Below are 10911 nucleotides of genomic sequence, written 5' to 3' on the forward strand. Positions count from 1 at the left end.
CAACAACACCACTGGCACCTTTCACCAACACCACTGGCACCTTTCAACAACACCACTGGCACCTTTCAACAACACCACTGGCACCTTTCATCAACACCACTGGCACCTTTCATCAACACCACTGGCACCTTTCACCAACACCACTGGCACCTTTCACCAACACCACTGGCACCTTTCACCAACACCACTGGCACCTTTCAACAACACCACTGGCACCTTTCACCAACACCACTGGCACCTTTCATCAACACCACTGGCACCTTTCAACAACACCACTGGCACCTTTCAACAACACCACTGGCACCTTTCAACAACACCACTGGCACCTTCAACAACACCATTGGCACCTTTCAACAACACCACTGGCACCTTTCACCAACACCACTGGCACATTTCAACAACACCACTGGCACCTTTCAACAACACCACTGGCACCTTTCACCAACACCACTGGCACCTTTCAACAACACCACTGGCACCTTTCAACAACACCACTGGCACCTTTCAACAACACCACTGGCACCTTTTATCAACACCACTGGCACCTTTCAACAACACCACTGGCACCTTTCAACAACACCACTGGCACCTTTTATCAACACCACTGGCACCTTTCAACAACACCACTGGCACCTTTCATCAACACCACTGGCACATTTCATCAACACCACTGGCACCTTTCATCAACACCACTGGCACCTTTCATCAACACCACTGGCACCTTTCATCAACACCACTGGCACCTTTTATCAACACCACTGGCACCTTTTATCAACACCACTGGCACCTTTCATCAACACCACTGGCACCTTTCAACAACACCACTGGCACCTTTCACCAACACCACTGGCACCTTTCACCAACACCACTGGCACCTTTCACCAACACCACTGGCACCTTTCATCAACACCACTGGCACCTTTCACCAACACCACTGGCACCTTTCAACAACACCACTGGCACCTTTCAACAACACCACTGGCACCTTTCACCAACACCACTGGCACCTTTCACCAACACCACTGGCACCTTTCATCAACACCACTGGCACATTTCACCAACACCACTGGCACCCTTCAACAACACCACTGGCACCTTTCAACAACACCACTGGCACCTAACCACCTCGGGCACTTCCGGCTTCAACATGGGTGGTCGCATTTTACCCAGCTCCCGTAATCAACACAACAAAACAACAACAAAGTATTTTGCACATTTTCTACTTCCCCTCCTGTGGATTATGGACTTGTACCTGAATTCACAACTCGAGCAACAACTCCAGACAGAAGTGGAGGGTAGCGAAAACGCAAATCAGCAGTCCCATTGCAACTTCTATTTGTTAACGGGCATGGAGAGGAAGCACCCAGCTTTCGGAGACACGGCTATCCACACAGTACTTACTGCGAATCCGGAACGCAAGAAATTACGGCCCCGACTGGCAAGTTTAATAGGAAATCAATGTTTCTATTATATCTGCTCATGTCGGGTGACCAGAACCCTGGACCCATAATGACACGGATCCAGAGACGACAGTTAGGTCTGCTGACCCAGGAAGCTTCGCTAGCACAACAAGGCAACTGCTACCTACACAGACGGCGGCGGTGGCTGGCGACGTGATCAACGGCAACATTCCTATACCACCTCTACAAAATAACCCACGAGAGGCCACAGCGAGAAGGAATGAACCGGGGTTCACAATCGAGGCGCCCATCACGTTGCGGGACCAAAACAGCGAGGCAGCGCCCGATGGCCGGCAAAACCACTGGCACCTTTCATCAACACCACTGGCACCTTTCAACAACACCACTGGCACCTTTCAACAACACCGTGGCACCTTTCAACAAAACCACTGGCACCTTTCACCAACACCACTGGCACCTTTCAACAACACCAGTGGCACCTTTCATCAACACTAGTGGCACCTTTCAACAACACTAGTGGCACCTTTCAACAACACCACTGGCACCTTTCAACAACACCATTGGCACCGTTCAACAACACCACTGGCACCTTTTAACAACACCACTGGCACTGTTCAACAACACCAGTGGCACCTTTCGCCAACACCACTGGCACCTTTTACTGTAACAACAGCACAGACAGCCCTGGACTGACCAGTACAGCGTTTCTGAACCAGTACAGAGTTGCAGCCCTGGACTGACCAGTACAGAGTTTCTGAACCAGTACAGAGTTCCAGCCCTGGACTGACTGGGTTCGGGTAGGGCTCGGGCTCCTTTTATTTGTCTCGCTTCATTTTACACACGCGAGCATGCACACACACGCGAGTTGTGCACGCATACACAAGCGTGCTATCACGTCACATAGCGTTTCCATCAAAACAACAAGCTAGACCATTGAGACAAACAGGTCAGCGCCGTAGTTAAAAACAGCTTTTACCACCTTAGACTCCTGGCGAAGACAAAGGCATACCTCTCCCAAAGTAACCTAGAGACGGTGATACATGCCTTTGTCACCACTCGCCTCGACTACTGCAATGCTCTGTACACGGGCATCGACAAATCCCTCCTCCGCCGCCTGCAACTGGTGCAGAACGCAGCCGCGCGCCTCCTCACCAAAACAAGAAAACACGAACACATCAGCCCAGTTTTGGCTTTGCTGCACTGGCTGCCTGTTCGCTTTAGGATCGATTTTAAATTAGCCCTAAATGTTTTTAAATCATTAAATGGCACGGCTCTCTCCTATCTGTCCGAGCTCTTGCACCGCCACACCCCCCACGATCCCTCAGATCAGCTGACCAGCTGCTATTGGTGGTACCCAGAACCAGGCTCAAGACTAGGGGAGACAGAGCTTTCTCCACCGCAGCGCCTAGATTGTGGAACAGCCTCCCCCTCAGCGTACGGACCGCCCAGACCGTGCAGGCTTTTAAATCACTCTTGAAAACCTACCTGTTCTCCTTGGCCTTCCCCCCTACTTAATTACCACTAGACTCCTGGCCCTTCTATCCTCTTTGTTTTACTGTGTCCTACCAATTTGTATTGCTTTCATTGCTTTATTATGTTTTTAATCTTATATCTTGCACCATATTGTTTTGTTTTTGTTGCTTTCATTGCTTTGCTATGTTTTTAATCTTATACCTTGCATCACATTATTTTGTTTTTATCAACTTGCTTGTGAAGCACTTTGGTGTCAGCTGCCGCTGCCTGGAAATGTGCTATATAAATAAAACTGACTTGACTTGACTTGCATGTCGGAGATGGAGAAGCTGCATTTGCTAGCTAGACTTTGTGTGCTATGTGTTGAATATACTCGCAAGCAGCAGCACCGCAGGGAGAACGCTGGAGGAGAGCAGAGAACAGTGCTGCTGAAGCCATCAACGGATGCAATTATTTTCCTTTACAGCGCCCGCGAAAGAACAGCAGAGTGGAATAAACTGTAAAAGGTTTTCCATGATTGTTCTTGGCGTTGTTAAAGTTATTCAACGCAAGAAGTGTTTGTTGCTGACGTTCATCTAACAGTGAAGTGGGGAGTCCATCCTGATTTACTAAAATGAATTGGCTGCTGGTTTATGACTGTTTTCGGTATGCTTTAGTGTCGTGACATTAATGTTTTAGTCTGTGGGCATGTAATTGTTGCTGTTGTTAGCCGCGGAGCTATGTTGTTATTGCATTGTGCATTTTTTGTCGTAATGTAGCATTTGGGCTTAAGTCGGGCTTGGGCAGAATAATTGCTTAACTTTTCGGGCTAGGGTAGGGCCGGGCCTGAATGCTACAGGCTTGGGCAAGGCTGGGGCCGAAATGTCAGGCCCGTGCAGACCTCTAGACGCTCCTTTACGGTCGCACAAGGTTGTGTGTTCGTTGTGTTGCTCTATGATCACCCTGGGTGGTAACTGGTTGTGTTGCTCTATGATCACCCTGGGTGGTAACTTGTTGTGTTGCTCTATGATCACCCTGGGTGGTAACTCGTTGTGTTGCTCTATGATCACCCTGGGTGGTAACTTGTTGTGTTGCTCTATGATCACCCTGGGTGGTAACTCTTTGTGTTGCTCTATGATCACCCTGGGTGGTAACTTGTTGTGTTGCTCTATGATCACCCTGGGTGGTAACTTGTTGTGTTGCTCTATGATCACCCTGGGTGGTAACTCTTTGTGTTGCTCTATGATCACACTGGGTGGTAACTCTTTGTGTTGCTCTATGATCACCACAGGTGGTAACTCGTTGCTCTATGAATTTGTTAGATGTTGCTGATGTCATCTCTATGGATATTGTTAAGCCCTGTTGTCTCTGCTTACCTGATATGCCTTTCTATGATTTTCCTTGTATTGTTTATTATCACTATTATTTTGATTACTCCCTTATTGCATTCATGTTTTAAATGTTGCCCACTTCAACACCTGTTGCACGTCTGGTCATACTAGCCATAGAACCACTCCGCGGGGGTCTCTCGTTAAAATGCCCATCTAAGGTTTCTTCCCTCTTTGTCAGGGTATCTTCTCTGGGGGGGTTAAGCCAGTGGGTCTTGTACCTTTGTGGACCTGTGAAGCCCACTGAGACATGTAATGTGATTTTGGGCTATACAAATAAAACTGACTTGACTCGACTCTGTATCTCTCTCTCGCTCTCGCTCTCTCTCTCTCTCTCTCTCTCTCTCTCTCTCTCTCTCTCTCTCTCTCTCTCTCTCTCTCTCTCTCTCTCTCTCTCTCTCTCTCTCTCTCTCTCTCTCTCTCTCTGTTTGCGGTTCAATATATACTTGCAAGGCTCTTGGTTCACAGCATAAGGCTGGAAGAACCAACCCCCCGCCCCCCAGTAGATAACTTACTTCCTCTTAAAACAGTTGCCATAAATATCACTTTGATTTATTCCACAATGTCTACCTGTGACATTCTAAAGGCCGTTTAGCGAGACGGACTAACAACCCAATGAAGAGTCCATGAATCTCTCCATTTCCCCAACGGGTGCATAGGGAGAGAATGAAAATGAATGGTAAACTTTATCCCGGCGCAGCGGCCAGAACAGGCCATATATCCTGGCCCTGCCATACGGCGTTACACTTTCCCATATGTCTGGCGCCTGTTGTTCAGGCCGCGCCCTGCCGCTCTGTGCACTTTTGACCTACGGTGCCGTGACCTCCGGTGCCGTGACTTCCACGAACAAGGGCATCGTTGATGAGGGGGAGCTGTGTGCATCACCTCCTGGAGCCGGACATCTGTGACGTGAGCTGCGACTCAGGGTTTTTGTTTTATAAAGGTACAATCTGTAATCTAAAGTACACTAATGGGTAACCCCAAAATGGTAAATGGTGCATTTATATAAGAGCTTTTATCCAAAGCGCTTTACAATTTTGTTCCTCACATTTTACCCATTCACTCACACATTCACTCACACATTCACACATGCCAACCTGCTCACCAGGAGCAGTTAGGACTTAAGTGTCTCGCTTAAAGGTCCCATGTCTTATAAATAGCCTTTTCCAGTGTTTAGCATTGTTTTCTAGCAATGTGGGGTTGTATCAATGGGGTCTGTGTCTCTAATTCTTATTTTGGCTCACCAGTCCTGTCTCGAGTTCACGAGATCCTCCCTCACTGAACTAAGCCATTCTGATTTGACTCGCTCCCTGACGTCAGTAGGTGCTGCTGATCTGCATAACTAACGTCCCCTCTATGGTTGTAGCGCACACTCAACAACAGAGCGAGTGGAAATACTGACACTTCCTCAAACAGGTTGACGTGCGCGGGTGCCGACAGAGATAATCAACAATTCACTCAACAACGGAGCAGTGGGTCTCCCTGTCCCTGACTCTCCCTCTCTCTCTCCACGGTCCAACTGCACGTGTGCACGGAGCGATGTATCCTCTCTCTCTCTCCCCCTCTCTCTCGCTCGTTCTCTCTTTCGCTCTCTCTCGTATACATGTATCACGCTGTGTGGGTGACTGTCACTCAAAGCGATTATGGGCGGAGCCCAGCCCAAAACAGCTTGAAATCTTGAAGTGGAAAAATGCTGCTTTAGAGTACTTGGTTAGAAATACAAAACAATGAATTTTTTGGAAAAAAAACATACAGATGTGTTCCATAGACTCACAGGAATTGTGTAACATTGCCCAAATAGTGAAAGGAATAGCAAAACATGGGACCTTTAAGGACATTTCGACATGCTGCCCAGAAGGAGCGGGAATCGAACCAGGAACCTTCCGATAACAAGACAACCACTCTACCTCCTGAGCCCCAATCAATCCAAAAAGTAGGAATGGAGAGATGGTAAATACAATGTCAAGTTGATTGATTGAGGTGTTAATACAAGGACAACACTGGACAATGTGAAGGCCAATGCATTTCTTCTATTATATTTAGTGCATTTCATGGCTGTAAAAGGCCGGTGGTGTTTGTAAAGGCTGGACAACAACAACAACAACAGATGCTGAAAAGCTAATAAAACTTCAAATTAAATTCACAACGTTTGTGAATATACCCCACGTCCAGCCTATTATGGTCATAAACAAAAAGGGTATTTAATCAAGTCTTAATTCCAACTTTGAGCAGTTTATGTGAACATAATTCCCAAACACAGGACACTGCCTTCCCGCATGCGGGCCTAATCAAAGGCATTACGTGGATTATCCCTAAGAGACCTGCAGGGCCGTAGCGGGTTGTGGCGGGCTCGTCTCCAGCTCCTGGGAGGAACGAGTGGGCCGTGGCTTCCTCCTCCGCACGTAAATTAAAGCCCTTCTCTCCTCTCCACCGTACAGTACCATACATGTCGGCTACCATAAGCCATTTGTAAAACCCTCATTAATGAGGGCGAGACTTGACGCTTCGCTAATACCGTTCTCTTCTTCTTCTTCTTCTTCTCCTTCCTTTTAATGCTGATCCTATTGGTGTAGTACTGTAGTAGCCTCTAAGTCCTGGAGACTAGAGAGGGGGCCGTAACCCAGGGTAGTCCATCACCAGCGCTGCATGCCTTGTTTACAACACAGATCTCTGCAAAGACGAAGGCAAAACCAGGCGGGCGGGCTGTGTCAGTGCATCTCTGATTATTAAATGGGATTCTATCTGGGTTTTCAGTTTTTCTGCTTTTTTTTTTTGCTATACTCTTGTAGCATTGAGAGTATGTGCACACACACACGCGCACACACACACACACACACACACACACACACACACACACACACACACACACACACACACGTCACACACACACACACACACACACACACACACACACACACACACACACACACACACACACACACACACACACACACACACACATACACACACACACACACACACACACACACACACACACACACACACACACACACACACACACACACACACACACACACACACACACACACACACACACACACACAAAGTTTGGGATTGGAACAACACCCACCAGGGTTATCTGAATCCCTTCCAGGGAGGCTTTCAGAAGAAACCAAACAAATCAAAACTGTGTACGTTTGTATTTGTTGAAATAAGAACCAATTTACCTTCATGTGGGATCTGCTACTATAGTCTACTTGTCAGGATACATTGTTAAAAGATTATTTTGACTTTGATTATTTCTTTTAATAAAAAAAATAATACTAAAACAAGATACAAAATGGAAAACGATTAATCTCCCAAAGTATCAGCGAGGACGTTTCTATCTGTCCATCTGTTACAGTATACAGTATGCTAGTAGTGCAGAGAGCAGCTGCCACAAGAAAGATGTGTTTTATACATTCAGGACAGGCAACTCAAACTCTCATAAGGGTCTATGGTAGTTTGTTAACATCACTGGGGATGTATGAAAGGCCAGGTGTGTGTGTGTGTGTGTGTGTGTGTGTGTGTGTGTGTGTGTGTGTGTGTGTGTGTGTGTGTGTGTGTGTGTGTGTGTGTGTGTGTGTGTGTGTGTGTGTGTGTGTGTGTGTGTGTGTGTGTGTGTGTGTGTGCGTGCTTGCAGCGCCGTGTACGTGTGTGTATGCACATGCATACCTATCTGTCTCTTTGCCTCTCTCTGCCTATGTAATGATCTCTAGTTACTCCAGAGAATATAGGCCCATATTTTGGTTGGTGGATTCACAGATATAAAAGAAAAAAAAAGAAAAAAAAGAAAGTAAGTGTACCTCAAGGGACAATAGCTGAGGGTAGCTACTTGATACAGCCCTGGCGATTGAAAACACATGTGATTTTGATGATATTCATTCTGATAAGCCTCCATGTCCTGAACTAAATTATTTCATATGTTGAAGACACATGAGGAATTGTATGTCTAAACAAACTGCGGGAAGATGTGTGATATATATAGCAGTCTAAAGTAGCACCATATGATTTCCTCGTTGCACGGAGCACAAAATAGAATACCTGTAGGCCAGATATTATTGTAACATTATACTGGGATGAAATTGTAATACAGAATGCATTGTGAATATAAATATGGATGATTTCTATCCTACAGTTTCAGCCAGTAATTGGTAAGACAGAAAGACCACGGTACAATATAGACTCACGATGAAATATTAAAATCTCACTCCCACAGCAATAACAGCCAGGTGTGGTGAGTGGGTGGTGTGGTGAGTGGGTAACATAGTGTGGTGAGAGGGTAACATGGTGTGGTGAGAGGGTAGCATGGTGTGGTGAGAGGGTAACATGGTGTGGTGAGATGGTAACATGGTGTGGTGAGAGGGTAACATGGTGTGGTGAGAGGGTAACATGGTGTGGTGAGAGGGTAACATGGTGTGGTGAGAGGGTAACATGGTGTGGTGAGAGGGTAACATGGTGTGGTGAGAGGGTAACATGGTGTGGTGAGTGGGTAACATGGTGTGGTGAGAGGGTAACATGGTGTGGTGAGAGGGTAACATGGTGTGGTGAGAGGGTAACATGGTGTGGTGAGAGGGTAACATGGTGTGGTGAGTGGGTAACATGGTGTGGTGAGAGGGTAACATGGTGTGGTGAGAGGGTAACATGGTGTGGTGAGTGGGTAACATGGTGTGGTGAGAGGGTAACATGGTGTGGTGAGTGGGTAAAATGCTGTTGAGCCTGAGTTCCGCTTCCAATCTGCTTTAGGGGTTAGGCTAATCCCCAGGCAATGTTCTAATCATCATGTTAAGCTATAAAAAACCTACTGTAATGGTACTTATCTTTTATTACAGTGGGGCGTCGTGGCTCAGGGGTAGAGCAGGTCGTCCGATGATTGAAGGGTTGGTGGTTCGAATCCCGCTCAAGCCCATGTCCATCCCACTGCCGTTGTGTCCTTGGGCAAGACACTTAACCTACTTGCCTCGTATGAATGTCTATGCATGTGAATGAATGTTGGTGGTGGTCGGAGGGGCCATAGGCGATGATTATTCGCCACGCTTCCGTGAGTCTGCCTCAGGGCAGCTCTGGCTGCAATTGTAGCTTACCACCACCAGTATGACTGTGTATGAACGAATAATGGACTCTGTAAGCGCTCTGGGGTCACTGGGGTGTCATGAAGAGCGCTATATAAATCCAATCCAGAGAGACAGTACATGAGTGGGAAATGTATGACTTTATCCACATTATGCAACATTTGTTACAAACTAGTGTAGTCTAGTAGTATAGGGGAAAGATGAGGTCAAACCGAATAGATTAGGTTAGCTCTATGAGTCTGGGGTTAGTTTGCCAAATACACACAAAAAAAAAAAAACAAAAGGAGTGCCACAGGTTTAATTCTTGGTCCTGTCCTCTTCACTATTTATATAAACAATATTCTCTATGTTGAATTGTTGTCAAGCCAATTTGTATGCGGATGATACTATAATTTATTTTATACAACGGCATGCAAATTTCTCGATTCTGATTGGCTGAAACAGTCCATTTACACGTATGTATTAGGACCATTCTACGGTCTTGGTCCCAGGACCCGCCCACAACCGAATCACATCACTCCGCCAGGATCACTCCGTCGGCAAAAACAAGATGGCGGACAATAATCTTTAACAAATGGATATGTTGATAGCGTCATAACGATTAAATATAAAGCGATTCTGTCAAGGCGAATGTCTTAGTCCTTTAAACAATGTTGGATGATGTAATTGATGGTTCATGAGTCATTTTAGAACAAAAGAAAAATCGCGGATTGATTGATTGATTATTTGCAATTCTATTTTAAATTTCTACTTCCTTCACTCTCACACTGTCCGACGCTGGCATACCCCTGTTGGATGTGTTAGTTGGTTGGATGTCTTAGTTGAAAGGCAGTTGGATGTGTTAGTTGGTTCGATGTCTTAGTTGAAAGGCAGTTGGATGTGTTAGTTCCAATAACACACAGTTGGATGTGTTAGTTGGTTGGATGCACTTCAAGCTGCTTCCAATAACACACAGTTGGATGTGTTAGTTGGTTGGATGCACTTCCGAGCTGCTTCCACATGGAGGCAACTTGTCTTTTTTGTAGTTGTGGGAACAACTTTTTCTGGCGGATGGTTTTTTCAATAAATCTTCGATTAATGTGTGTTTATTGTATAGCAATAAGGTTGGATGAATGTGGCAGTTGTATAAAAGCATTACACCACTTGCAGTCGTGATTTGTGAACAATGAACCATGCCTAGGGGGGTCTAACGACCACCCCTAGGCATGGTTTATTGTTCACAAACCACTCCTGCGCGTGATGTAATGCTTAAATATTGCTGACTCTCTTGGATAACCTCCAACATTCCTTTGATGCTATGTGGCAAGCTCTCATCAAGCTTAAACTGGACCTGAATGCTAGCAAAGCAAAAGTTATGCTATTTAGGTCCAGATACAGATTATAATTGTTTAAGTATTGAGTATTGACTCTATTGAGAGTTATTGAATATAAATATCTTGCCATTTGGCTTGATGAAAAATTTATTTTCAAATACCACATAGCCAATCTCACTATAGCAAAAGGGGATTGTTGAAACAGTCTTTATGTCAGTTTTAGATTATAGTTATGTAATTTATAGGGATTCTGCCCCACCCTTAC

The sequence above is a fragment of the Notolepis coatsorum genome (assembly GCF_963971535.1).
Source record: "Notolepis coatsorum genome assembly, chromosome: 2".
NCBI classification, from domain to species: domain Eukaryota; kingdom Metazoa; phylum Chordata; class Actinopteri; order Aulopiformes; family Paralepididae; genus Notolepis; species Notolepis coatsorum.